At 42.2% G+C, this 26,411-nt stretch overlaps 1 protein-coding gene across 1 annotated transcript in view; it reads right to left on the reverse strand.

Annotated features, from left to right (window-relative positions):
* Nucleotides 1-16,380: 16,380 nt before the first annotated feature.
* Nucleotides 16,381-26,411, reverse strand: part of LOC134349308 (transcriptional activator protein Pur-alpha-like) — a 111,820-nt gene continuing 101,789 nt past the window's right edge. The window contains exon 4 of the transcript XR_010018636.1: nt 16,381-21,001. The gene's annotated coding sequence lies outside the window, so the exon portion shown is untranslated. The remainder of the gene's footprint in view (nt 21,002-26,411) is intronic.

A 26,411-nucleotide genomic window follows, 5' to 3' on the forward strand; every position in this document is an offset into this window, starting at 1 on the left:
AAAATTGTCTTGTGATTAGGCTAGGATTAAATCAGTGGGGGTTGCTGGGTGACAAGACTCAAAGGGCTGCAAGGGCCTGTTTTACGCTGTGTCTCTAAATGAAATAAATAAACTCATTCAGAATGCTGCTGCTAGACTTTTAATGAAAACCAGGATGAGAAGCATATTACTCCCTCCCTCACTACTCTGCTTTGGTCCGGCCAAAGGGTCTTGGCCTGAAACATCCACGGTACTTTTTTCCATCGATGCTGCCTGGCCTGCTGAGCTCCTGTGTGTGTTCCTTGGATTTCCAGCTCAGCAGATTTTCCCTTGTTTGTGCATTGGCTTCCTGTATCTTTAAGAACTGATTTTAAAATTCTCTCACTTGTTTTAAAGCTTTCAGTGGTCTGGGCCTGGAGTACATCACAGAATCTCTTTCGTTTTATAATCCTGCTTGAGCCCTCTCAGGTCTTCTTCCAGCAGTCCCTTAAATTTAAAACTCCATCAAAAGAAAATTGGCAGGTCAGCTTTTTTTAACTATGCTCCTAAACTGTGGAATCAATACCTAAAACTATAAGGGATGAAGACTCTGTTGACACTTTTAAATGCCAGTTCAAAACCTATTTAACCTTACTTTTAGCCAAGCAACACATAAAAAGTGCTGGTGAACACAGCAGGCCAGGTAGCATCTCTAGGAAGAGGTACAATCGACGTTTCGGACTGAGACCCTTCGTCAGGACTAACTGAAAGAAGATATAGTAAGAGATTTGAAAGTGGGAGGGGGAGGGGGAGATCCAAAATGATAGGAGAAGACAGGAGGGGGAAGGATGGAGCCAAGAGCTGGACAGTTGATTGGCAAAAGGGATATGAGAGGACCATGGGATGGAAGGCCCAGGGAGAAAGAAAGGGGGAGGGGGGAAGCCCAGAGGATGGGCAGGGAGTTTCGTGAGAGGGACAGAGGGAGAAAAAGCGAGAGAGAAAAAAAAAATAATAATAAATAAATAACAGATGGGGTATGAAGGGGAGATGGGCCATTAATGGAAGTTAGAGAAGCCAATGTTCATGCCATCAGGTTGGAGGCTACCCAGACGGAATATAAGGTGTTGTTTCTCCAACCTGAGTGTGGCTTCATCTTGACAGTAGAGAAGGCTGTGGATGGACATATCAGAATAGGAATGGGATGTGGAATTAAAATGTGTGGCCACTGGGAGATCCTGCTTTCTCTAGCGGACAGAGCGTAGGTGTTCAGCGAAATGGTCTCCCAATCTGCGCCGGGTCTCGCCAATATATAGAAGGCCACATCGGGAGCACCGGACGCAGTATATCACCCCAGCCAACTCACAGGCGAAGTGTCGCCTCACCTGGAAGGACTGTCTGGGGCCCTGAATGGTGGTGAGGGAGGAAGTGTATGGGCATGTGTAGCACTTGTTCCGCTTACAAGGATAAGTGCCAGGAGGGAGATCAGTGGGGAGGGATGGGGGGGGACGAATGGACAAGGGAGTCGCGTAGGGAGCGATCCCTGCGGAAAGCAGAGGGGAGGGGAGGGAAAGATGTGCTTAGTGGTGGGATCCCGTTGGAGGTGGTGGAAGTTACAGAGAATTATATGTTGGACCTGGAAGCTGGTGGGGTGGTAGGTGAGGACAAGGGGAACCCTATTCCTAGTGGGGTGGCGGGAGGAATGGGTGAGAGCAGATGTGCGTGAAATGGGAGAGATGCGTTTGAGAGTAGAGTTGATGGTGGAGTAAGGGAAGCCCCTTTCTTTAAAAAAGGAGGACATCTCCTTCGTCCTGGAATGAAAAGCCTCATCCTGAGAGCAGATGCAGCGGAAACGGAGGAATTGCGAGAAGGGGACGGCATTTTTGCAAGAGACAGGGTGAGAAGAGGAATAGTCCAGATAGCTGTGAGAGTCAGTAGGCTTATAGTAGACATCAGTAGATAAGCTGTCTCCAGAGATAGAGACAGAAGGATCCAGAAAGGGGAGGTAGGTGTCGGAAATGGACCAGGTAAACTTGAGGGCAGGGTGAAAGTTGGAGGCAAAGTTAATAAAGTCAACGAGCTCAGCATGCGTGCAGGAAGCAGCGCCAATGCAGTCATTGATGTAGTGAAGGAAAAGAGGGGACAGATACCAGTATAAGCTTGGAACATGGATTGTTCCACAAAACCAACAAAAAGGCTGACATAGCTGGGACCCATACGGGTGCCCATGGCTACACCTTTAGTTTGGAGGAAGTGGGAGGGGCCAAAGGAGAAATTATTAAGAGTAGGGACTAATTCCGCTAGACGGAGCAGAGCGGTGGTAGAGGGGAACTGGTTAGGTCTGGAATCCAAAAAGAAGCGGAGAGCTTTGAGACTTTCCTGGTGGGGGATGGAAGTATATAGGAACTGAACATCCATGGTGAAAATAAAGTGGTGGGGGCCAGGGAACTTAAAATCATCGAAAAATTTCAGAGCATGAGAAGTGTCACGAACATAGGTAGGAAGGGATTGAACGAGGGGGGATAAAACAGTGGCGAGATATGATTGAAAAATTTCACATGCTGCCTGGCCTGCTGCATCAGCAATTTTTATGTGTGTTGCTTGAAATTTCAGCATCTGCAGATTTCCTTCGTGTTTACTTTTAGCCAACATCATTTGACTTTTATTTTTATGTTTCCACTTTATCCCGTTGTAAAACACATTGTTTGTATGAAAAGTGCTCTATTAATAAGTCATTATTATTCCAAATTGTTGGTGCTGATGGTGAGTCTGAACAGTTCAAAGGCAAGCTCCAGATCACAGCACTACTCAAGATTTCCCTTTGAGACTCAGAATTGTTTAATGTCATTTCCTGTATACAAATGTAAAGAAGAACAGAGCACTTGGTATTCCTGACTTGATGCAGCACAAACCACGCCCCCCCCACCCCCGCCACAAAATATAAAGAACACAATAATTGATAAAAAACAAGACATGTCAATACATAAGATAATTTATATACAAAGATTGATTGTATGCCCATAAAGTGATGTAAGGCAGTATGTAAGGTGATTGAAAGGAAATAATAAAGTCATGGTGGAGTTAGTGGGTGGTGGTGTTGCTTGGGAAAGGTAACTGATTTTGAGTCTGGTGCTCCTGGTGTGGATGCTACATAGCCTTCTCCTTGATGGGAATGGGACAAACAGTCCATGAACAGAGTGGGTGGAATCCTTCATGATGCTACTGGCTCTTTTCTGGCACCTTTCTGTACATTTGCCCTTGATGGCAGATGCCAGGGATGTGTTGGGCAGTTTGGACTATCTGTTGCACAGCCTTCCTGACTGCCACAGTACAGTTTCCATAACAAAAGGTATTACTGGGCTTCCTTGACTGTGTAGGATGTGTTCTCGGACCATGAGAGGTTGTATGTGATGGGCACTCCCAGAAGTCTGAAATTGCTAGCAGTTTCCACTGTTGTGCCACCAGTATAAAGGGGGAATGTGTGGTGTGAGTTCTCCTGAAGTTGGTAACCATCTCCTTTGTCTTATTGACGTGCCTGGCACCAGGCCTTGAGCTCTTCCTCCTCCTGTCGGTAGGCCTCCAGGCCTGGGGATTTGAGCCAGGCCACCGGGCGGCAGGAGAAGCCGGATTGGGTTTGGATGAGCTGACCTGGGTGGAGACTGTGCTGCTGCCCGCTACACGGAGGCACCGGAGTTGGTGCCTTCAAGTTGGCGCAAAGGTGGCATGTGGTGATGCCATGACACCATAAGACCATAAGACATAGGAGCAGAATTAGGCCATCTGGCCCATCGAGTCTGCTCCGCCATTCAATCATGGCTGATCTATTTTTTTCTCCTCTGCAAACCCCAGTTCCCGGCCTTCTCCCTGTAACCTTTGATGCCATGTTCAATCAAGAACCTATCAATCTCTGCCTTAAATACACCCCATTGACCTGGCCTCCACAGTTGCATGTGGCAACAAATCCCACAAATTCACCACCGTTTGGCAAAAAAAATTTCTCCGCATCTCTAGTTTTGAAAGGGCGCCCCTCCATCCTGAGGCTGTGCCCTCTTGTCCTAGACTCTCCCACCATGGGAAACATCTTTTCCACATCTACCCTGTCTAGGCCTTTCAACATTTGAAAGGTTTCAATGAGATCCCCCCTCATCCTTCTGAATTCCAGCAAGGTACAGACCCACAGCCATCAAATGTTCCTCGTATGATAACCCTTTCATTCCTGGAATCATCCTTGAGAACCTCCTCTGGACCCTTTCCAATGCCAGCACATCTTTTCTAAGATGAGGGGCCCAAAACTGTTCACAACACTCAAGGTGAGGTCTCACCAGTGCCTTATAAAGCCTCAGCATTACATCCTTGCTCTTGTATTCTATACCTCTTGAAATGAATGCCAAAATTGCATTTTCCTTCCTCACCACCGACTCTAGCTGCAAGTTAACCTTTAGGTTGTTCTGCTCAAGGACTCCCAAGTCCCTCTGCATATCAGATTTTTGGATTTTCTCCCCATTTAGAAAATAGTCCGCACATTTATTTCTACTACCAAAGTGCATGACCATGCATTTTCCAACATTGTATTTAATTTGCCACTTTCTTGCCCATTCTCCTAATCTGTCTAAGTCCTTCTGCTTCCTGTTTCCTCAACACTACCTGCCCCTCCACCAGTCTTTGCAAACTTGGCAACAAAGCCATCTATTCCATCATCTAAAGCACTTATATAAAGCATAAAAAGAAGTGGTCCCAACACTGACCCTTGTGGAACACCACTAGTCACTGGCAGCCAACCAGAAAAGGATCCTTTTATTCCCACTCGCTGCCTCCTACCAATCAGCCAATGCTCTAACCATACTAGTAGCTTGCCTGTAATACCATGGGCTCTTAACTTGGTAAGCAGCCTCATGTGTGGTACTTTGTTAAAGGCCTTCTGAAAGTACAAATATACAACATCCACTGCATCCCCTTTATCTATCCTACTTGTAATCTCCTCAAAGAATTCCAAAAGGTTCGTCAGGCAGGATTTTCCCTGAAGGAGACCATGCTGACTTTGTCCTATCTTGTCCTGTGTCACCAAATACTCCATCACCTCATCCGTAACAATTGAGTCTTTACATCTTCCCAGCCGCTGAGGTCAGGCTAACTGGTCTATAATTTCCTTTCTGCTGCCTTCCTCCTTTCTTAAAGAGTGGAGTGACATTTGCAATTTTCCAGACCTCTGGCACCATGCCAGAGTCCAATGATTTTTGAAAGATCATTTCTAATGCCACCGCAATCTCTAATGCTACCTCTTTCAGAACCCTAGGGTGCAGTTCATCTGGTCTGGGTGACTTATGTACCTTTAGGTCTTTCAGCTTTCTGAGCACCTTCTCTCTTGTAATAGTAACTGCACCCACTTCTCTTCCTTCACACACTACAACATCAGACATACTGCTAGTGTCTTCTGCAGTGAAGAATGATGCAAAATACTCATTTAGTTCATCAGCCATCTCCTTGTCCCCCATTATTATTTCTCCTGCCTCATTTTCTAGTGGTCCTATGTCCACTCTTGTTTCTCTTTTATTTTTAACATACTTGAAAAAACTTTTACTATCCACTTTGATATTATTTGCTAGCTTGCTTTCATATTTCATCTTTTCCCTTCTAATGATTTTTTTAGTTGCTGTCTAGGTTTTTAAAAGCTTCCCAATCCTCTATCTTCCCACTAATTTTTGCTTTGCTGTATGCCTTTTTTGGTTTTACAATAGCTTTGACTTCCATTGTTAGCCATGGTTGTACTATTTTACCATTTGAGTGTTTCTTCATTTTTGGAATACATATGTCCTGCATCTTCCTTATTTTCCCCAGAGATGCACGCATTTGCTGCTCTACTGACATCCCTGCCAGCAGCTCCTTCCAATTTGCTTTGGCCAACTCCTCTCTCATACCATTGTAATTTCCTTTACTCCACTGAAATACTGCTACATCAGACTTTACTTTCTCCCTATCAAATTTCAAGTTGAACTCATTTATAATTGATCACTAGTTCCTAAGGGTTTTTTTTTTACCTTAAGCTCCCTAATCACTTCTGGTTCACTACATAACACCCAATCCAGTATAGTTAATCCCCTAGTAGGCTCAATGACAAACTGCTCTAAAAAGTCATCTCTTAAGCAGTCAACAAACTCACTCTCTTGAGATCCATTACTGACCTGATTTTCCCAATCATATATGTTAAAATCTCCCATGACTACCATAACATTGCCCATTTGACTCACCTTTTCTCTTTCCTGTTGTAAAATCTGTGGTCCACCTCCCAGCCACTGTTGGGAGGCCTGTATATAACTGCCATCAATGTCCTTTTACCCTTGCGGTTTCTTAACTCAACCCGCAAGGATTCAACATCTTCCGATCCTATCTCACATCTTTCTACTGATTTGATGCCATTCTTTACCATTCACACCACCCCCTCTGCCTACCTTCCTCCGATATAACACGTAACCTTGGATATTCAGCTCCCAGCTACAACCCACCCTTCAGCCACAATTCAGTGATGGCCACAACATCATACTTGGCAATCTGTAACAGTGTAACAAGATCATCCACCTTATTTCTTTTACTACGTGCATTTAGATACAACATCTTGAGTACCGTATTTGCTATCCTTCCTGATTCTGCATCCCTCATGTTTTGATACTCAACCTGTTGGCTGCAACTTAAGTCCTATCACCTGCCTGCCCTTCCTGACAGTCTGACTGCATGCTATCTTTACTTTTTTACCATCCGTCCTATCCTGAGTCCCTTCACTCTGGTTCCCATCCTCCTGCCAAATTAGTTTAAACCCTCCCCAACAGCTCTAACAAACCTGTCCACAAGAATATTGATCCCCCTCGGGTTCAGGTGCAACCTGTCACTGTTGAACAGATCATACCTCCCCCAGAAGAGATCCCAATGATCCAAGAACCTGAAGCCCTGCCCCCTGCACCAGCTTCTCAGCCACGCATTTATCTGCCAAATCATCCTGATTCTACCCCTACTGGCGTGTGGCACAGGCAGCAATCCAGAAATTACTACCTGGGAGGTCCTGCTTCTCTTTTCAGGACCTCATTGCTTTTCCTTCCTATGTCACTGGTACCAATATGTACCAAGACATTGGTTGGTCCCCCTCCCTCTCCAGAATGTTGTGGACGCGATCTGAGACATCCCTGACCCTGGCACCTGGGAGGCAACACACCTGGACTGTCCTGGATGTTTCTTTTGTAATCACAAGACCCTGTTGGATATTGATTGCCACAGGCCTGCTTCCCTTGTTTGGGGGGAGACAGGCAGTGAGGCAGCAGCTCACCTCGGTTGAGGCTAGGACTAGGCCGCAGTTTTCCGGCTTGCGTTGTAGTGTGGTGTCTAGGTTCAGTTGGGGGGAAGGATGGGAGGGAGGGGGAGGGGTGGCCTCTCCCATCGGTGCTGTCCTCGGTGTGAATTGGTGGGATTACAGGCTGGACAGCTGGGAATCATCAATTTGCTGGACTTGTATTTCATGAAATTGGTCTAAAAATTTGGTTTCTTACGTGAATATGTTGTTTATTTTCTTTCTCATTACCTTGAATGCACGTGTATGTCTTTGCACCTTGGCCCTAGAGGAAAGTTGTCTCTTTTGTATGTATCCATATGTGGTTTGTATGACAATTAAACTTGATTCGATCTCATTATTGTTTCTGCTGAGTTCCACTGCTGTCATGCCATCAGCGAACTTGATGATGTGATTGTTCAGGTGTTTGGCCGTGCAGTTATGACTCAGCACACAGCCCTGGGGGCATCTGTGTTGAGTGTGATGGGGAGGGAGGAACACTTGTGCATCCTGACTATCTGAGGTCTGTTGGTTAGGAAGTCCAACACCCAGTTGCACAGCGATATACTTAGACTGAGGAGTGGGAGTTTGTTCACCAAGGTCTGTGGGACAATAGTGTTGAATGCTGAACTGAAATCCAGAAACGGTATTCTGACATAAGCGTCCTTGTTTTCTAGGTTTGTCAGGACCAGGTACATCTGTTGTCGAGCAGTTGTGTCGGTAAGTATATTGGTGAGGGCCTAATGTGGCAGGAATGGAGTTTTTGACATGTGCTATGATCAGCCATTCAAAGCACTTCATGACGATTGGCGTCAGTGCCACCGGGCAGTAGTCATTTAGTCCTGAAGCTGTAGAGTTATTTGGTAGCGGGATGACGGTGGCTGATTTAAAGCATGTGGGGACAGCAGCCTAGATAAGTGAAGTGTTGAAGATGTCTGTGAAGATGTCAGTGAGCTGGCGTGCACACTCCCTGAGTACTCAGCCTGGGAGGATGTCTGGCCCAGTTGCCTTACAGGGGTTGACCATCTGCAAAGCCCTTCCCAGGTCTGCTGCTGTCACAGGCAATGGCTACTATAGCCTATGAAATAGCCTTCCATTAGCCCGAGAGGATGAGAACAGTAGAACAGCCAAAGACAAATCATAAACTGATGCAGATGCTTTGCTGAGAGTGATTAGTCAATCGTTGGATGGTTTCTGTATAGATTAGATCTACAGGTTTGGCAGCTTGATCCCTCTATTCATGATTTATGCTGAAAGAAATTTGAAACAGAGATAAGGTAACATAAATTGCAAACACAAGTGATTCTGCAAATGCTGGAAATCCAGAGTAACACACAAAATGCTGGAGGAACTCAGCAGGCCAGGTTGTGTCTATGGAGGGGAAAACCAGTCGACATTTTGGGCCGACTGGATAACGGCAGTTCCATTTCCTGTCAGAGGCAACAGTCAGGAGACTCTCATTGGAGATGGTGATCACCAGCACATGACACTGCCTCTATGTATTGGGCTGTAGGTTTTCTATGTTTCTATCCAGTTCTTAATTAGTCGAACAGGGTCCGCACTTGAAATAGTGGTCAAGTTCAGAGAGTCTCTCATCTTGTTCTCCTTCTTGTATAATTCTCTTATCTTCGGTTGTTGTAGGACAGCAGGCAAGTGATACGGTTGCATAATTACCGAATTCTGGAAGGTGCAACAGGCAATGATGAAGCATGAGTTTCATTGCCGGATTGGTTCAGACATTTGCAGGAGTACCAGCATAGCTATCTGCATTATGGTACTGGCTGCATTGTTCCTCATGTTGCATGTAGGCTCAGCACTACTTGAAAGGAAAGAATTAGCGTTAAAGAAATCAGGCAAAGACCCTTATTGGTCGAGTCACATGGCTGATATACAGCAGGCACAACAGACAACTAAGAATGAAAGAACCTTGAGTTTTCTGAGCTTCGGATTTTGACCAACATGATTTTCTGACTGTTGATATGTACAAATTGCACACTTAGGAAGTGTTAGCCTTTCCTACAGCGAATCTGGCCTGGTTTCCTTTACAAGATAGCATTCCATGTGTGCTATCTATTGTTGCTCCAAATATGGGAGAACCCATGATCAAATCAAAACTCTCTGCTGAACTCCACTGAGAGAGAAGGAGGTGAGTTCTTCGCCATGTATTAAGGACCTTCCATTAAGTTTCATATGAAACAATGAACTGCAGATGGAGACGTGGCGTCAGGGGAGCAAAGGGACTTGGGAGTCCTCGTGCAGAATTCCTTAAACGGATGCTTCACTCCCACATGAGCTAAACACCTTTTATGTATGGCTTGAAAGGGAGATTAAAATGACACCTGTGTGAATCCCTGCAGCATCTAGTCTCTGTCTTGGAGGCCAACATCAGAACATCTTTCATGAGGGTGAACCCTCACAAGGTGTCAGGCCCTGATGGTGTACCTGGTAGGGCACTGAAAGCCTGAGTTAATCAGCTGGCGGGTGTGTTCAGGGACATCTTCGGTCTCTCACTGCTGCTTCGGAGGTTCCCACCAGCTCCAAAAGGACAACAATCATACCAGTGACCAAGAGGAGGAGGCTAAGCCATCTCAATGACTGTCATCCAGTCACATTCATATCTACTCTGATGAAGTGGTTTGAGGGGTTGGTTATGGCCAGAATCAACTCCTGCCTGAGCAAGGACCTGGACCCAATGTAATTTGCTTATTGCCACAATGTTGGCGCGTAGTCAAGTGGTTAAGGCGTTCGTCTAGTGATCTGAAGGTTGCTAGATCGAGCATTGGCTGAGGCAGTGTGTGTGTCCTTGAGCAAGGCACTTAAACACATATTGCTCTGCGATGACACTGGTGCCAAGCTGTATCAGACCTAGTGCCCTTCCCTTGGACAACATCGGTGGCGTGGAGAAAGGAGACTTGCGGCATGGGCAACTGCTGGTCTTCCATACAACCTTGCCCAGGCCTGCGCCCTGGAAACCTTCCAAGGCGCAAATCCATGGTCTCATGAGACTAACGGATGCCTATATATATTGCCACAACAGGTCTATAGCAGATGAAATCTCACTGGCTCTCCACTCAGCCTTGGATTACCTGAACAATAGCAAAATCTATATTAGGCTGCTGTTCATTGACCATGGCTCAGCATTCAACACCATTATACCTTCAGTTTTAATCAATGAGCTCCAAAACCTTGGCCTCTATACCTCCCTCTGCAACTGGATCCTCGACTTCCTCACTGGGAGACTATAGTCAGTACAGATTGGAAATAACATCTCCTCCTTGATGGCAATCAACACAGGTGCACCTCAAGGATGCATGCTTTGCCAACTCCTCGACTCCTTCTACACCCATGATCTTGTGGCCAGGCACATCTCAAATGTCATCCATAAATTTGTTGGTAGAATTTCAGATGGTGATGAGGAAGCATTGAGGATTGTGATAGATCAGCTGGTTGAGTGGTGTCACAACAACCACATTGCACTCAATGTCAATAAAACCAAGGGATTAATTGTGGACTTGAGGACAGCGAAGTTGACAGAACACACAACAGTCCTCATTGAGGGATCAACAGTGGAAAGGGTGAGCAGCTGGAAGTTTCTGAGTTTCAACATCTCTGAAGATCTATCCAAGGCCTAACATATTGATACAATTACAAAGAAGGCAGGACAGTGGCTATACTTCATAAGAGTTTGAGGAGATTTGGTACATTGCCAAAGACTTTCCCAAATTTCTACAGATGTACTTTCCAACTGTTTGCATCACTGTCTGGTATGGAGAGGCGACTGCACAGGATCGGAATAAGCTGCAGAATGTTGCAAAATCAGCCATCTACAACATGGACATTTGCCTCCCCAGCATCGAGGATAACTTCTAAAGGTGATGTCTCAAAAGGTTGGCATCGTCATGAAGGACTCTCCTCACCCAGGACATGCTCTCTTCTCATTGCTACCATCAAGGAGGAGGAAACTGAAGATACACATTCAACATTTTAGGAATAGCTTCTTTCCAACCGCAATCATATTTCTGAATGGACAATGAACCCATATTCTGATTCTGAGGTTAACTCGCATGCTGAGTCAGTTGTATGAAAGCCAAATGGAATGTTTGCATTAACTGCAAGAAGACTGGAATAAAAATAAACAAGAGTTTAACTCTGCTGCTTTTTCAGTGGTTTGAACGGGGCATGACTGCGCAAGTGCATGGAGGTCAGCCAGAGAGAACAGTGGGAAGGGTTTAAAAGGAACACAGATTTACAGAGCGGGCAACAGAATAGAGACAGAGTAGGAAGGCTTTGGCTCAACGGGGCTTCGGCGATAAAGGGTTCAGGTCAGGTAGGTTATCTGTTTAAAATAAAGGCAAAGTATGTGAGTGAGGCCAGTTTTCTGTGCTCGGTGTCAGATGTGGAAGGTCCTGGAGGCCCTGGAGACTCCCAGCCTCCTGGCCGACTACATCTGCACCAGGTGTGTCGAGCTGCTGCTCAATGATTTTCGTCTGGTCAGGGAGAGTGAGGAGGTGATAGAGAGGAGCTACAGGCAGGTAGTCACCCTGGGACCACAGGAGACAGAGAAGTGGGTAACAGTCAGGAGAGGGAAGGGCAAGAAGCAGGTACTAGTGAGTACCCCAGTGGCTGTCCCCCTTAACAATAAATACTCCTATTTGAGTACTGTTGGGGGGATGGCCTACCTGGGGGAAGCAACAATGGTTGTGCCTCTGGCACAGAGTCTGGCCCTGTGGCTCAGAAGGGTAGGGAAAGGAAGAGGATGGCAGCAGTGATAGGGGACTCTATAGTTAGGGTGTCAGATAAGTGATTCTGTGGATGCAGGAAAGAAATGCAGATGGTAGTTCACCTCCCAGGTGCCAGAGTCTGGGATGTTTCTGATCATGTCCACAATATCTTGAATTTGGAAGGAGAACAGCCAGAGGTCATGGTACATATTGGTGCCAACAACACAGGTAGGAAAAGGGAGGAAGTCCTGAAAAATGACTACAGGGAGCTAGGAAAGAAGTTGAGAAGCAGGACATCAAAGGTAGTAATCTCGGGATTACTGCCTGTGCCACATAACAGTGAGTATAGGAATAGAATGAGGTGGAGGATAAATGCGTGGCTGAGGGATTGGAGCAGGGGGCAGGGATTCAGATTTCTGGATCATTGGAACCTCTTTTGAGTCAGGCGTGACCTGTACAAAAAGGACAGGTTGCACTTGAATCCGAGGGGGACCAATATCCTGTCGGGGAGGTTTGCTAAAGCTATTGGGGAGAGTTTAAATTAGAATTGCTGGGGCTGGGAACCAAACTGAAGTGACAGAGGAAAGGAAGGTTGCCTCAGAAATAGAGAAAGCTTGTAGACAGTGCGATAGGGAATATAGGCAGGTGATAGAGAAGGGACGCGCTCAGTCTGATGGTTTGAGATGTATCTATTTTAATGCAAGGAGTATCATGAATAAAGCGGATGAGCTTAGAGCGTGGATCAGCACTTGGAGCTATGATGTTGTTGTCATTACAGAGACTTGGATGGTGCAGGGGCAGGAATAGCTACTTCAAGTGCCAGACTTTAGATGTTTCAGAAAGGATAAGGAGGGAGGCAAAAGAGGTGGGGGCGTGGCACTCTTGATCTGAGATAGTGTCACGGCTGCAGAAAAGGAGGAAGTCATGGAAGGGTTGTCTACGGAGTCTCTGTGGGTGGAAGTTAGGAATAGCAAGGGGTCAATAACTCTACTGGGTGTTTTTTATAGACCACCCAATAGTAACAGGGACATCGAGGAGTAGAGAGGGAGACAGATTCTGGAAAGGAGTAATAATAAGAGGGTTGTTGTGGTGGGAGATTTTAATTTCCCAAATACTGATTGGCATCTCCCTAGAGTGAGGCGTTTAGATGGGTTTAGATGTTAGGTGTGTTCTGGAAGGTTTCTTGACACAGTATGTAGATAAGCCTATAAGAGGAGAGGCTGTACTTGATCTGGTATTGGGTAATGAATCTGGTCAGGTGTCAGGTCTCTCAGTGGGAGAGCATTTTGGAGATAGTGATCACAATGCTATCTCCTTTACCATAGCATTGGAGAGGGATAGGAACAGACAAGTTAGGGAAATGTTTAATTGGAGTAAAGGGAAAAACGAGGCTATCAGGCAGGAACTTGGAAGCATAAATTGGAAACAGATGTTCTCAGGGAAACATACAGAAGAAATGTGGCAACAGGGGATATTTGCGTGGGGTTCCGAGTAGGTACCTTCCAATGAGACATGGAAAGGATGGTAGGGTACAAGATCTGTGGTGTACAAAGGCTGTTGTAAGTCTAGTCAAGAAGAAGAGCTTATGAAAGGTTCAAAAAACTAGGTAATGATATGAATCTAGAAGATTATAAGGCTAACAGGAAAGAGCTTAAGAATGAAATTAGGAGAGCCAGAAGGAGCCATGAGAAGGCCTTGGCAGTCAGGATTATGGAAAACCCCAAGGCATTCTACAAGTATGTGAAGAGCAAGAGGATAAGACGTGAGAGAATAGAACCAATCAAGTGTGACAGTGGAAAAGTGTGTATGGAACTGGAGGAAATAGCAGAGGTACTTAATGAATACTTTGCTTCAGTATTCACTACGGAAAAGGATCTTGGCGATTGTAGGGATGACTTGCAGTGGACTGAAAAGCTTGAGAATGTAGATATTAAGAAAGAGGATGTGCTGGAGCTTTTGGAAAGCATCAAGTTGGATAAGTCACCGGGACTGGACGGGATGTACCCCAGGCTACTGTGGGAAGCGACAGAAGAGATTGCTGAGCCTCTGGCAATGATCTTTGCATCATCAATGAGGACAGGAGAGGTTCCAGAGGATGGGAGAGGTGCGGATGTTGTTTCCTTATTCTAGAAAGGGAGTAGGGATAGCCCAGGAAATTATAGGCCAATTGGTCTTACTTCAGTGGTTGGTAAGTTGATGGAGAAGATCCTGAGAGGCAGGATTTATGAACATTTGGAAAGGCATAATATGATTAGTAATAGTCAGTATGGCTTTGTCAAAGGCAGGTCGTGCCTTACAAGCCTGATTGAATTTTTTGAGGATGTGACTAAGCACATTGATGAAAGTAGAACCGTAGATGTAGTGTATATGGATTTCAGAAAGGCATTTGATAAGGTACCCCATGCAAGGTTTATTGAGAAAGTAAGGAGGCATGGGATACAAGAGGACATTGCTTTGTGGATCCAGAATTGGCTTGCCCACAGAAGGCAAAGAGTGGTTGTAGACGGGTCATATTCTGTATGGAGGCCAGTGACCAGTGGTGTGCCTCAGGGATCTGTTCTGGGACCCCTACTCTTTGTGATTTTTATAAATAACCTGGATGAGGAAGTGGAAGGATGGGTTAGTAAATTTGCTGATGACACAGAGGTTGGGGGACATTGATAGGATGCAAAACTGAACTGAGAAGTGGCAGATGGAGTTCAACCCAGATAAATGTGAGGTGGTTCATTTTAGTAGGTCACATATGATGGCAGAATATAGCATTAATGGTAAGACTCTTGGCAGTATGGAGGATCAGAGGGATCTTGGGGTCCTAGTCCATAGGACACTCAAAGCTGCTATGCAGTTTGACTCTGTGGTTAAGAAGGCATACGGTGCATTGGCCTTCATCAATCGTGGGATTGAGTTTGAGAGTCAAGAGGTAATGTTGCAGCTATATAGGACCCTGGTCAGACCCCACGTGGAGTACTGTGCTCAATTCTGGTTGCCTCACTACAGGAAGGACATGGAAACCATAGAAAGGGTGCAGAGGAGATTTACAAGGATGTTGCCTGGATTGGGGAGAATGCCTTATGAGAATAGGTTAAGTGAACACGGACTTTTCTCCTTGGAGCGACGGAGGATGAGAGGAGACCTGATACAGGTGTACAAGATAATGAGAGGCATTGATTGTGTGGATAGTCAGAGGCTTTTCCCCAGGGCTGAAATAGCTAGCCTGAGAGAGCATTGTTTTAAGGTGCTTGGAAGTAGGTACAGAGGAGATATCAGGGGTAAGTTTTTTTACACAGAGAGTGGTGAGGGCGTGGAATGGGCCAGTGGCGGCAGTGGAAACCCAAACGATAGGGTCTTTTAAGAGACTCCTGGATGGCTACATGGAGCTTAGAAAAATAGAGGGCTATGTGTAAAGCCTAGGTAGTTATAAGGTAGGGACATGTTCGGCACAGCTTTGTGGGCTGAAAGGCCTGTATTGTGCTGTATGTTTTCTATGTTTCTATGAGGCCTTGGTCAGATCACACTTGGAATATGGTGAGCAGTTTTGGGCCCTTTATCCAATAAAGGATGTGCTGGCATTGGAGACGGTCCAGAGAAGGTTCACGAGAATGATCCTGGGAATGAAAGGGTTAACACATGAACAGTGTTTTTAATCCTTGGCTTGCACTCGCTGGAGTTTAGAAAAATGAAGAGGGATTTCATTGAAACCTATCAAATATTGAAATGCTCATAGAGTATAAATATTGAAAGAGTGGTCATGGAGAGGATTTTTCCATTTGTGGGGGGAATCTAGGACCAGAGGACACAACTCCAGAATACAAGCATGTCCCTTTAGAACAGAGAAGAGGAGGAATTTCTTTAGCCAGAGGGGCGGTGAAACTGTGACATTCATGGCCACAGATGGCTATGGAGATCAAGTCATTGGGTACACTTAAAGCGGAGGTTGATGGGTTCTTGATTAGTAAAGGTGTCAAAGGTTACAGGAGGAAGGCAGGAGAGTGGGATGGAGAAGGATATTAAATCAGACATGATGGAATGGTGCAGCAGACTCAATGGACTAGATGGCCTAATTCTATTTCTATGTCTTATGGCAAATGTTACCAGGCTCTGCCTAAAATGATACAGGTGGTATGGTTCAGGGCCCCTGTGAATTTAACTAGCAAGTAACATTCTCTCCTTTGAGTGATATCTTGGCTTGAACCCAGAACTTTTAGTCGAGAATGCAAACAATTGAGCTAATGGGCTGAAGTTACTGGTTAGTACTCTCCATCTGCAGTCTCGAGACTTAAAACAGCAATTAGGAGAGATGTCAGCAATTTTTAAAATTAATGTTGTATTTTGTTCTGAGGTTTTCCAAGTGCTGTTCATTAAGTTTTGCAATTGTATTTCTCAGCCTGATTTCCTACATAAAGATTATCCATGCCATTCCAATTATGCATCAGAAAGACATTTAAAAAAAAACAGTGCATTGTGCAAGTTGAAAAGAAAGGGGAAGATACATTTGAAGTATATTTCATATTCCAAGCATATCTCAGTGTACTTTATAAATAAGTATTTTTGAAACTTTTGTAATACAGAGAACTACACTTGTGTAACTGGTCAACTTGATGAGAAGTAATAATTAATACCAGTTATCACTACCCGACACTGGGGAGAATTTTACTTCAGTCTGCAAGAAACAATTCAAATCAAGCAGATCCATATCTCCACTAATCTGATCAATGTTTATTTTGATATCACTAGTTTTGTTAGTAGATTAAACCCAGAATAATTGCAAATTGTTGTCTGAAGACATATTATCAGAAATTGATATAATTCATTTTAGTTCAACTGGAAAAATCCATAAGATGAATTGCTTAGGAATTTCAAAATCACGCAAGGACAAGTAAAAAGTAATCTAATATAATGGGGCTTAGGGGATCAGGGTGCTCCTCCAAACGTCAGAAGATGTATCCACACTTCAGCTCTGCTGGCTACAGTTGCACCCTTCCAGGGCAATTGTGTAGTTTAAAGCTGCATACTACAGTGTTCAGGTAATTTTCATTCCCTTGCCAGTAAGTTATACTTCTGCAGGAAACAACAGCATTCACAAGAGACCCAGGTGCTAATATCCGTAAAGCACTTAATAAAAGCAACCATGCGAGATTACTATTTGCACCCAATGAGAGAGAAGTTAGGCCAGTGTGTATTTTCCATGTAGATATATTTATTATATCTTCAGACCTTTTCTTCATTTCTTTTTAAATTTCTAACATTGTAGTCACGAACTACAGTGAAAACATTAGCTATATTTAGACACATGGTAAAAAGAAAGTGTTGAGTGGAAAAGAGGCTATCATTATATTTTTGACAGCTGAAGAGCTTCGTAGTTAATCTTATATATTGAAATTGAAGTGAACAACCTAGGACTTGGATGTACAGGTATCTGACAATACTGAAACTACAATAATCCACAATATTGCTTTAATGTTGTGATGTGCATTTTGCAATTAAAAAAAGCACATTATTTGGCTAGAATACGTAATGAGCAATGCTGAGGTTTGACGATCTGTGATTTTTGTGTTTGTAGTTGGTGCAGCATTTCCATTTTAGGTAAAGAATGCCATTTCTATTCATACGAACTGGAAATAGATCTGTGGCTTCAAAAAGACCTGCTTATTTTTTAATGAAAATATGTGACTTTTTGGCTGACCCTCTTAAACACAATACATCTTTTATCATATGGGAATTAAACTACACAAAATGCTGAAGTCTAAAGAAAGAAATAACCTCCAAGAGGCCAGAGTGTGGGAAGTTATGTCTTCCCAAAATTTTCCCAGAGCTATTATTGCTGCACGTTAACTGGAAACAGGGTAAAGAGAGGTTCCTGGAAACTGGCAGTGCTTAGTTTTCGTCCATGTGATATTTAGAACATGCATTCGTCTACTTTCTCAGCTTTTCTTTTATTTCTGTCAGTAACTAGTCAGCAGATTGTAAAACAAATCACCAACAAACAAGATGCTGGAGGAGCTCGATGGGTTAGCGATCATTTGAGGGGGGAAGTGGGCAGCTGGTATTTTGGGTCAGCATCCTTCATCCAGATCTGGATTTGGGCTGGGCTGAGCTGAGCTCCTCCAGCATCTTGGTTGTTGTTTCAGATTCCAGCAACTACCATCTCTTTTGTCTTTACTAAGAAACAAAATTAGCTACAAATGTAATATCTGACTGGACCTTTGCCAGGCTGAATGATAGGCTCAATTAAAAAAAAAAGGAATCTCCATTCTACAAACAATTTACAATGTCAGTGATTATTGTGATTATTAATGATACAATTCACTTTCTGGTTATGAATATGTGATATGTAAATTTTGCCATTTATCAAGTAAAGTTTAACTGGCCAAATATCTAAATTCACAGGATACTTCAATTCAGATATTACCTCAAAATCTTGTAAGTGTGCAGTTCTGTATAACAAACACAAACACACACACAATGATCTTGATGAAATGTCTCACCCAAAATGTCAAATGTTAATCGTCTCCAAAGTTCCTTCAGCACTTTGTGTGTATTGCTCTGGATTTCCAGCATCTGCAGAATCGTTTGTGTTTAGCAATTTTATATAATATAGTTTCATTGAGAATTTTTATATCAAGATTATTAGGTGGCAGGGTGGAGATACGTCTCCACCAAAGGAGGTGTAAGGCGATCCTTCCCTCCACTAGCCTGCAGGTCAACCTTGGGCAAGGTGCAGCACTTGCTTAGTCTCCCGATCAGGGTCACATCAAGCCATGGGAGCAAGTAGGTGGTGAATGGTTGTATGAATAGCTGGTCTATATCATAAGTCCTGATTATGCTGCAATGTAATTGGTGAAAACTTTTTGTGTTAAGTGTTTGGAGTACAATAAATGAGTTGTTACAGCTTTTCTTTAACATAAAACGCCTCATGGTTTAATTTGTGAAAACCCAGTGTGACCACTGATGCCAGGCAGACAATCTCTCAAGAGTATTGATAACGGCTGGGGTCACCTGTCTTGTAAGGACACTGCCCAGAAGAAGGCAATGGCAAACCACTTCTGTAGAAAAATTTGCCAATAATCTTGTTCATGGAAAGACCATGATCGCCTACGTCAAACAACATGTCACATAATGACGGTGATGATATCAGATTATATATATTTCAAGTATTAGTTCACTAGGGTTTGCAATTTTAATTAGATCTCCTGTGCTTTGGTGTCAAGTTGAACTATTCTAACTACATTGACTCCATTTTTCAATGAAAAAATATCAGTTGGCTGTGGCATTGAAATAAACTTTTTTTATCCTAAAGGTTGCAAATCAATCATAGTTCACAAATATACACTTAAGATTCAGATAATAGATCATATTGTGCATGCTTTTTGATATACTGTATGTAATAATTATGCTTTTCCTTATTAAAAATAAAAGTTATATGAATATTAAGTTTCAGGTACAACTAAAAATAAGTGTTACATTCATTAGTTTTTAGAAAATATTGGTCCTAAAAAGTTCCAGGGAAGAGTATGCACATTAATTACAGCATGAATTCTTAAACTGGTGAATTAGAAAACTTTTCAAATTGTTCTTTGAGCTGCAAATTCTTGTGATATTACAAGTTAATTACAATCTGAGGAAACAAAAATATTGACTTAAAACTGGGACTTAAAAATTTGTTAAGCATCAAAATGTTATCTACAAGCAACCTACATTCTAAAATATTAAAATTACACTGTAATTAACAGACTTCTTCTGTAAATATAACCTGTTGATATTTCCAAACAGAAAGCTGGCATTTGGAAACCACAGATTTGAATGCATGTGCAGGGTACTATTCAGAAGCAAGCACTGTGCAGCTCTTGTTGCCTATTGAATGTTTAGTCAAAAGATGCTCACAATCTGCTTTTGATGCATGCTCTGAAATTATGGGGAAGTCAGCTGCAAAGAGTAAACAAACCCTCCAGCCTATTGCATCTTTTAACAGTTCAATATCTCAGAACACATCAAATTGTAAACAATGGATTGTCTCTTAAATTTGGTAAATCTAATGATGCACACTTTTTCTGATGTAGCATTTATGGAAAGGTGATTTGCAAGACTTTATTAATGCAAGTACTTTCACAATTGCTGATGCACATTTTGAATATGGGGCTTTGGTGGGTTTGAGCTGTGCTGAGGGTGACATTGAGGGTAGCTGTAGATCCTATAATAGGTGAAGCTAATTCAATGCAGGGGAACCATTTGGGATATGTTCAAAGAATTATTTCAAATTTACATGATAAAAAACAGTTTTCTCAGAATGGTCTTATTTGTTAAAGACATGGTACCTGTCTTCACAAAACCTTCAAAGTTACTGTCAAAGTTGTTAATTATACAAAAAAAATCAAATTGTGTGTCAGGAAGTTGGCAGTGCAGATGTACATCTTCTTCACAGAATGGAAACTTATTTGATATATTGAAAAATATGCTGTACTGATAATATGAAATTAAGTGAGTTGAAGTATACAGTGTCATCAGGCAAGAAAATTCAACAACATTTGGCTTATTTTACATATCTCACAAATATATTTGACAAGCTAAACTATTTTAACACATCCTTAACACTGGACATTCAAAAGACAACTTTCTCTATGGGCCCATAAGCTTCAAATGATGAGATTTTCATTGTGTCTCTGCAACAAAATGGAAGATCCCCCTAGTTGCGAAGCATGAAAATAAAATCAGCAATCATTTAAATAAATTGTGCACAAGCTTCTGGAAATGCTTTTCAGAGAATGAACTGAAGCAGCTCAAAAGCAAAGGATGACTGCAGGATTCTTTTGGGGTCAGACCGGAACACAGTCATTTTTAGAAAGATGACTGTCCCTTGGAGGGAATAGAACACTAACGGTTGAAAATGTTGCCAGTGACTTTCCCTCAAAGTTGATTTCTGTCTTTACAAGTTTTCAAGTATTCCATTTAACTGATAGTCTTCACCTTTAAAGTTGTGCCCAAAATACAGGTTTTCTACTGAAAATATTCTTTGGACCTGGGTTGAACCACAAAATTATCAAATAAGTTCTTGTACAAAACAGGCTGAGAACCATTAAATGAAGTTATAGAGTAATACATCATTGAAATGAGCACGTTGACCCTACTCAGCATGCTGACCAAGTTGGTCCCATATCCCTCTAAGCCCCTCTTATCTAAATGCCTTTTAAATGTTGTTATTATATCTATCTTAACCACTCCTCTAACAGTTTATTCCATATATGCAATAGCCTCTGCATTTAAATCCCTTGTAAATCTTTAACCTCCCACCTTAAAGCAATGTGCTCTAGTTTTTAGTTCCCCTTCTCCAGGAAAATAACCATGTGAGGTCGTTCCGTCTCCTCCTCATGACTTTCTACACCTAGCCTGTCCAACCTCTCCTCATAACTCAAAACCCCGGGTTCTGGCAGTATCCTCAAGTCTGAATCAAAATCCTCATAATACCTTCAACAGGCAAAACAATTGATTCATCTGATGTTATTTGCATTCCTTCTGGCTAATGTTTTACACATTTATCATTGTTAACATTACTGTTGTAAGTTACTGTTAGTAAGTATATGGAATTATTGTAGCATTTTACCCCTCTCAGATGAACTGCAATCTTTTTTTTAAATAAAACTCCCTTCATTTTGTTCAAACTATTATTTTTTATTTTATCTTTATTTTTCTCAAGTCTTTTGTTACTTCTGACTCAACTATTTTTAAAATTATCTATCAGACATCAGTTTTCCTCAAAACAACCATACTGTAGTTTTGCTTCATACATGCTAAGGCAATCATATTCCTACTTATTGCTTCTATTCAGGGTTTTGTTTCTGTACTTTTAATAAGCCTTTGCTTATTCAAAATTGAATACTGGAATCAAAAACCTAGGCTAATCAGAGAATAGAATCAAAACTAGAATTTCAATTGTATTTACATAAATTCAACAATACATTTGGTTTTCCTTAACTCATTTAAAAAAATTAAGTGAAATAATTCCCAGAAAAATTCTTAATAATCTAGCATATTTGCCCAGGGGAAGGAGGATGGCTAGAAGGAGATAGGTAAAGCCAGGTGGGTGGGCAGCCTCCAACCTGATGGCCTGAATATTGATTTCTCCTTCCGATAAAACAATTTTCCCCTCCCCTTTGCCTCTTCTCATACCCACTCTGGCTTCTTACTACTTCTCTTCTGCCAATCACCTCCCCCTGTGCCCCCCCTTTCCCTTTCTCCTGTGGTCCATGTTCCTTTCCTATCAGATTCCTTCATCTTCAGCCCTTTACCTTTCCCACCCACCTGGCTTTACCTATCTCCTTCTAGCTATCCTCCTTCCCCTCCCGCTGTCTTTTTATTCTGGCAGCTTCCCCTTTCCTTTTCAGTCCGGATTAAAAGTCTCAGCCCAAAACGTGAACTAATTGTTCCTTTCCATAGATGCTGCCTGACCTGCTGAGTTTCTCCAGCGTTTTGTGTGTATTGCTTTGGATTTCCAGCATCTGCAGAATTTCTTGTGATTACAATTAATTGGTCTTTATAGGAAGCTAAATTTATTAAAATATTCCATTGACTAGTACTTGTTCTTGATAGGCAAATCAAAAAAAGCAAGGGTGTTTGAAGTTGTTCTAATCAGACCTCCTCTATATCAGTGGCATTCTAAAACTAGGTTAGCTTCACCTTATCAAAATTGACAAGGTCCATTTAAACTGGACCACATTCCATTGCTGTTATTGGATGAAAGGACAACCTTGCACTATACAGAGCACTCATCTGGTTCCCTATTAACCATTTACGATGAAAGGTATAATCATACTTCTTGCTTAGCTAATACGTCTGACAATGTCATGATTTCAGTCAGTGGCTGACCCTGAACTTTGTGTTTAATTGACCTTTTTGAAAAGGAGAGTACTGACTGCAGTATCTGGTCACAAGCTTAACCACACATCTACAAACTCTAGAACTTAGTGCCACTTTTGTCCTGCAATGACAGCAAATACTGAGAGTTTTATCACCATTGCTATTGGAAAATCTGGGCCAAAGAAGTTCTGTTCTGGGATGCCTTGCAGTAGTCAGAATCAGAATCAGGTTTATTATCACGGGCATGTTTCATGAAATTTGTTATCGAGGAATCGAACATACAAACTTATGAATTGATAAATTAGGAACAAGAGTGGGCACTCAATCCCTCGTGTGACCTGTAATTCATAAGGTCATAGCTAGTTAGATTGTGATTTCAATTGCACATTTCTGCGTACTTGGTAACGTGACAACTTCAAAAAAAAACTGTACGCTCCACTTCCTTTAAGAAAGAGATTGGAACATTGACCACTTCAATCTCTGCCTGAAATAGACAACCCCTTGTTTTAAAGTGTTTCTTGATTCTCCCACAAGAGTGCATTCCACTCCTCAGGTTTCAGTTAAGACTCCTTTCACTTTCTAAACTCCAGCAGATGGATACCTGTCCAAACCTTGCCTGTCCAATCTACCTCATAAAAGAACCTGCCCATTCCAGATATTGAGCTAATAAACCTTTTTTCTGAACTGCTTCCAATACCTTAGCATATATGTAAAGATTTTCTTAAATAAGGAGACAAACAGTTCACAGTTCTCCAGGTGCAGCTTCACAAATGTCTTATTTCCCTGGATTTAATTCAATTTCTCTCATAACAGACTCCCACTGTTAACTGCAACCTAAATCTTCAAATCACTTGCAGCAAGAAAGATGCAGAAATCAGGTAACAATACAATTTCAGCTATCTTCACAATGGGCAAACAATTCACGAGATAGACTAGTTAGGTCCTGTGATGTTTTTCAAGGAATTTTCTTTTGATTGCCATTGGCATAGAACACTTGCGAGCTCTGCACTGGGTTCCGAACTTTACATATGGATACCTTACCTAATTTGCAATCTCGGTATATCTCTTAGTAGTGCCAAAATTAGAACATGGCCCAGATGTACAGATAGGCAAATTCTAATTGGTTTGCATACTACTAAAGATTAAGCCTCAGGTCAAAATTCTAAATAAGATGTACAGGAAATGGCTTGTCAATCACTCTGGCCAATTGATCACCACCAGTCACATCCTTCCTCCAGATTAAACAGATCATGCATCTCCCTGAGCATAACCCTACCAGAGTACTCACCGCTAAAATAGCATTAACTAGGGCAAGACCAGGTTGCTGATCTAGGCAATGATAAAGTGTCCTTAACAATGTAGAAATTATGCTAATGAGATGTGGAAACAGTTAAGATCAAATGATTGGAAGATGCCTGTCATGTCAATACTATCTTATGGATAATCCCCAAAATACTAAAGTAGCCTGTAAGGATGAAGAAAACATGTGGTAAAACAGACTGAAGATCTGACCTGACCGCTAAGAACAATGGAAGTGTTCTTGGAAATCACTTATGTTTGATAACTTCTTTGTTTGTGACACTGTTTCAATGTACCTTTACTATTGTGAGGGCAGTTCGTTGTGTGATGGTATTGTGTTTGCTGATCTCAAAGTTTTGAACTTAAACAAAGACCTTCAGCTCTATCTGATATAGATAGCCACAGGTACCCTCACTAAGAAGAAGAAAAAGAAGAAGAAGAAGAAAGCCCTTAACTCCGAGTGGAGTCATCGGGACGCCATCATTTGATGGCTTTTTTTTTAGCAGGCTTTCTTGTTTTTACGAGGCCGAGTTGCTAGCTCGATGCTCAACCCAGCACGGATGGAAATTGTGCAAGGGGGCCGGCTGGATTCAAACTCGGGAGCCTTTGCTCTGAAGTCTGGTGCTGATGCCACTATGCCACCAGCCGGCTAAGTATCCTCACTAAGGGGAGGTTATACTGTAACTACCCAATCTTCAAAGACTAGTTCACTTCCAAGTTTATACTCCATGGCGAGTTTAGTTGCTAGTACCAACTATTTGAGCAATGGGTCTCCCCTCCCTGTCAAAGAGGAGATACTTTCAGCTAACAAAGTCATTTAAACACAGTTCATTTATTTTTAGTGATACATGTTTGAAAACAGACAAAATTCTTAAAACAGATTTAAAACTCAGAGGTATTCTTATGAAATTCTTACAAATTACAACATTTCTAAAACTCAAGGGTACAGATCCTATAAGCTAAAAAGACATATCCGTATGTCACCTGTCGCAGAAATTGAAAGCAGAGGAATGGATTCTAGTTCCCCCCATACTTCTGTCATTCTTCTTGATATTCCTGGACTATTTCTAAAAAGCCTGGACTGAATACCGGTACCATTGATACCGTTTCTCTGTCACTTGGGTGATTTCACACACATGCGATTTTTTTTTCGAATGCCTTACAACACAAATAGTCTAAAATGCTGTGAAGCTGACTCCCTGTGTACACAAATCTTCCAACTATTAACAAATTAGCTATTTGCTGTGCCAAATGATAATATTAATTTGGTATGCAAGTTTCCTTAACTAAATAACTCAGCCAGTGTTGTCTAGTCTGAAACTAGCCAAATTGAATAACTTCATTGTCTTGCAATGCACCTCTTGAGCGGTAAGCCCAAGTGCTGTAGGCCAGCAAGTCTGCTCTATAGAAAGTGCTTGTTTACAAAGCTGTTCTTTTAATTTCAAATTGATTACTGCTTGCTATTTACAGTAAGCATTGAAGACTGGCTCCTGTTTAGGACAGGAAGCTAAACAAAAAATGTTGCTTTGCAGTTTAGAGGTTCAACTTAAAAACAACCCTTTGCTCTCTAGAACACAGAACACTTCTACTCAATTTGAGACAGAGTTGAACTACACATGGACACACAGCATTCCTCAATCAGTTTGATGGCTACAGTGTAATTTGAAGATAAATCAGTGTTTTTGCAGCAATTCTTTCATAACCACAAACATGCTAAAGAAAAACAAACCAGCAAATGAAGTGTTGCCTAGTCTAAAAATAAGCTTGAAAAGGATGACCATCAGAAACTAATATGAAGCAAATAGGTTCAGTCGACAGATTCTGATAAACCCATGTTAACAGCTGTGGACAGATTTAGAATGACATCCTGCAAGCGTAACAGCTTTACTGATAGCTGTGAAGGTTATTACAACCAATCTATCTACAAAATTGCACTGTTCATGTGAATAACCTTACTGTGTCTTATCTTATTTCTTTTATGAGAGCTGTGATGAAAAGTTGAGATTTTTCAAAGAGGAAGCTCATTGATTGTATTTACAATCTTCTCTTGTAATAAAATGACAGACAAAATTTTAATCCTGAATTATAAGAAGCGCATTTTTTATTGTTGTGACACCACTCAACCAGCTGATAGTGTTGTTTCAAGGCAGTGGCATCCATCATTAAGGACCCTAACCATTCAGCACATGCCCTCTTCTCATTACTACTGTCAGAAGATGTACACTCAACGCTTTAGGAACAAGCTTCTTCCCTTCAGCCATCAGATTTCTGAATGG

This window comes from Mobula hypostoma, chromosome 7 (assembly GCF_963921235.1).
Source record: "Mobula hypostoma chromosome 7, sMobHyp1.1, whole genome shotgun sequence".
Classification (NCBI taxonomy): Eukaryota; Metazoa; Chordata; class Chondrichthyes; order Myliobatiformes; family Myliobatidae; genus Mobula; species Mobula hypostoma.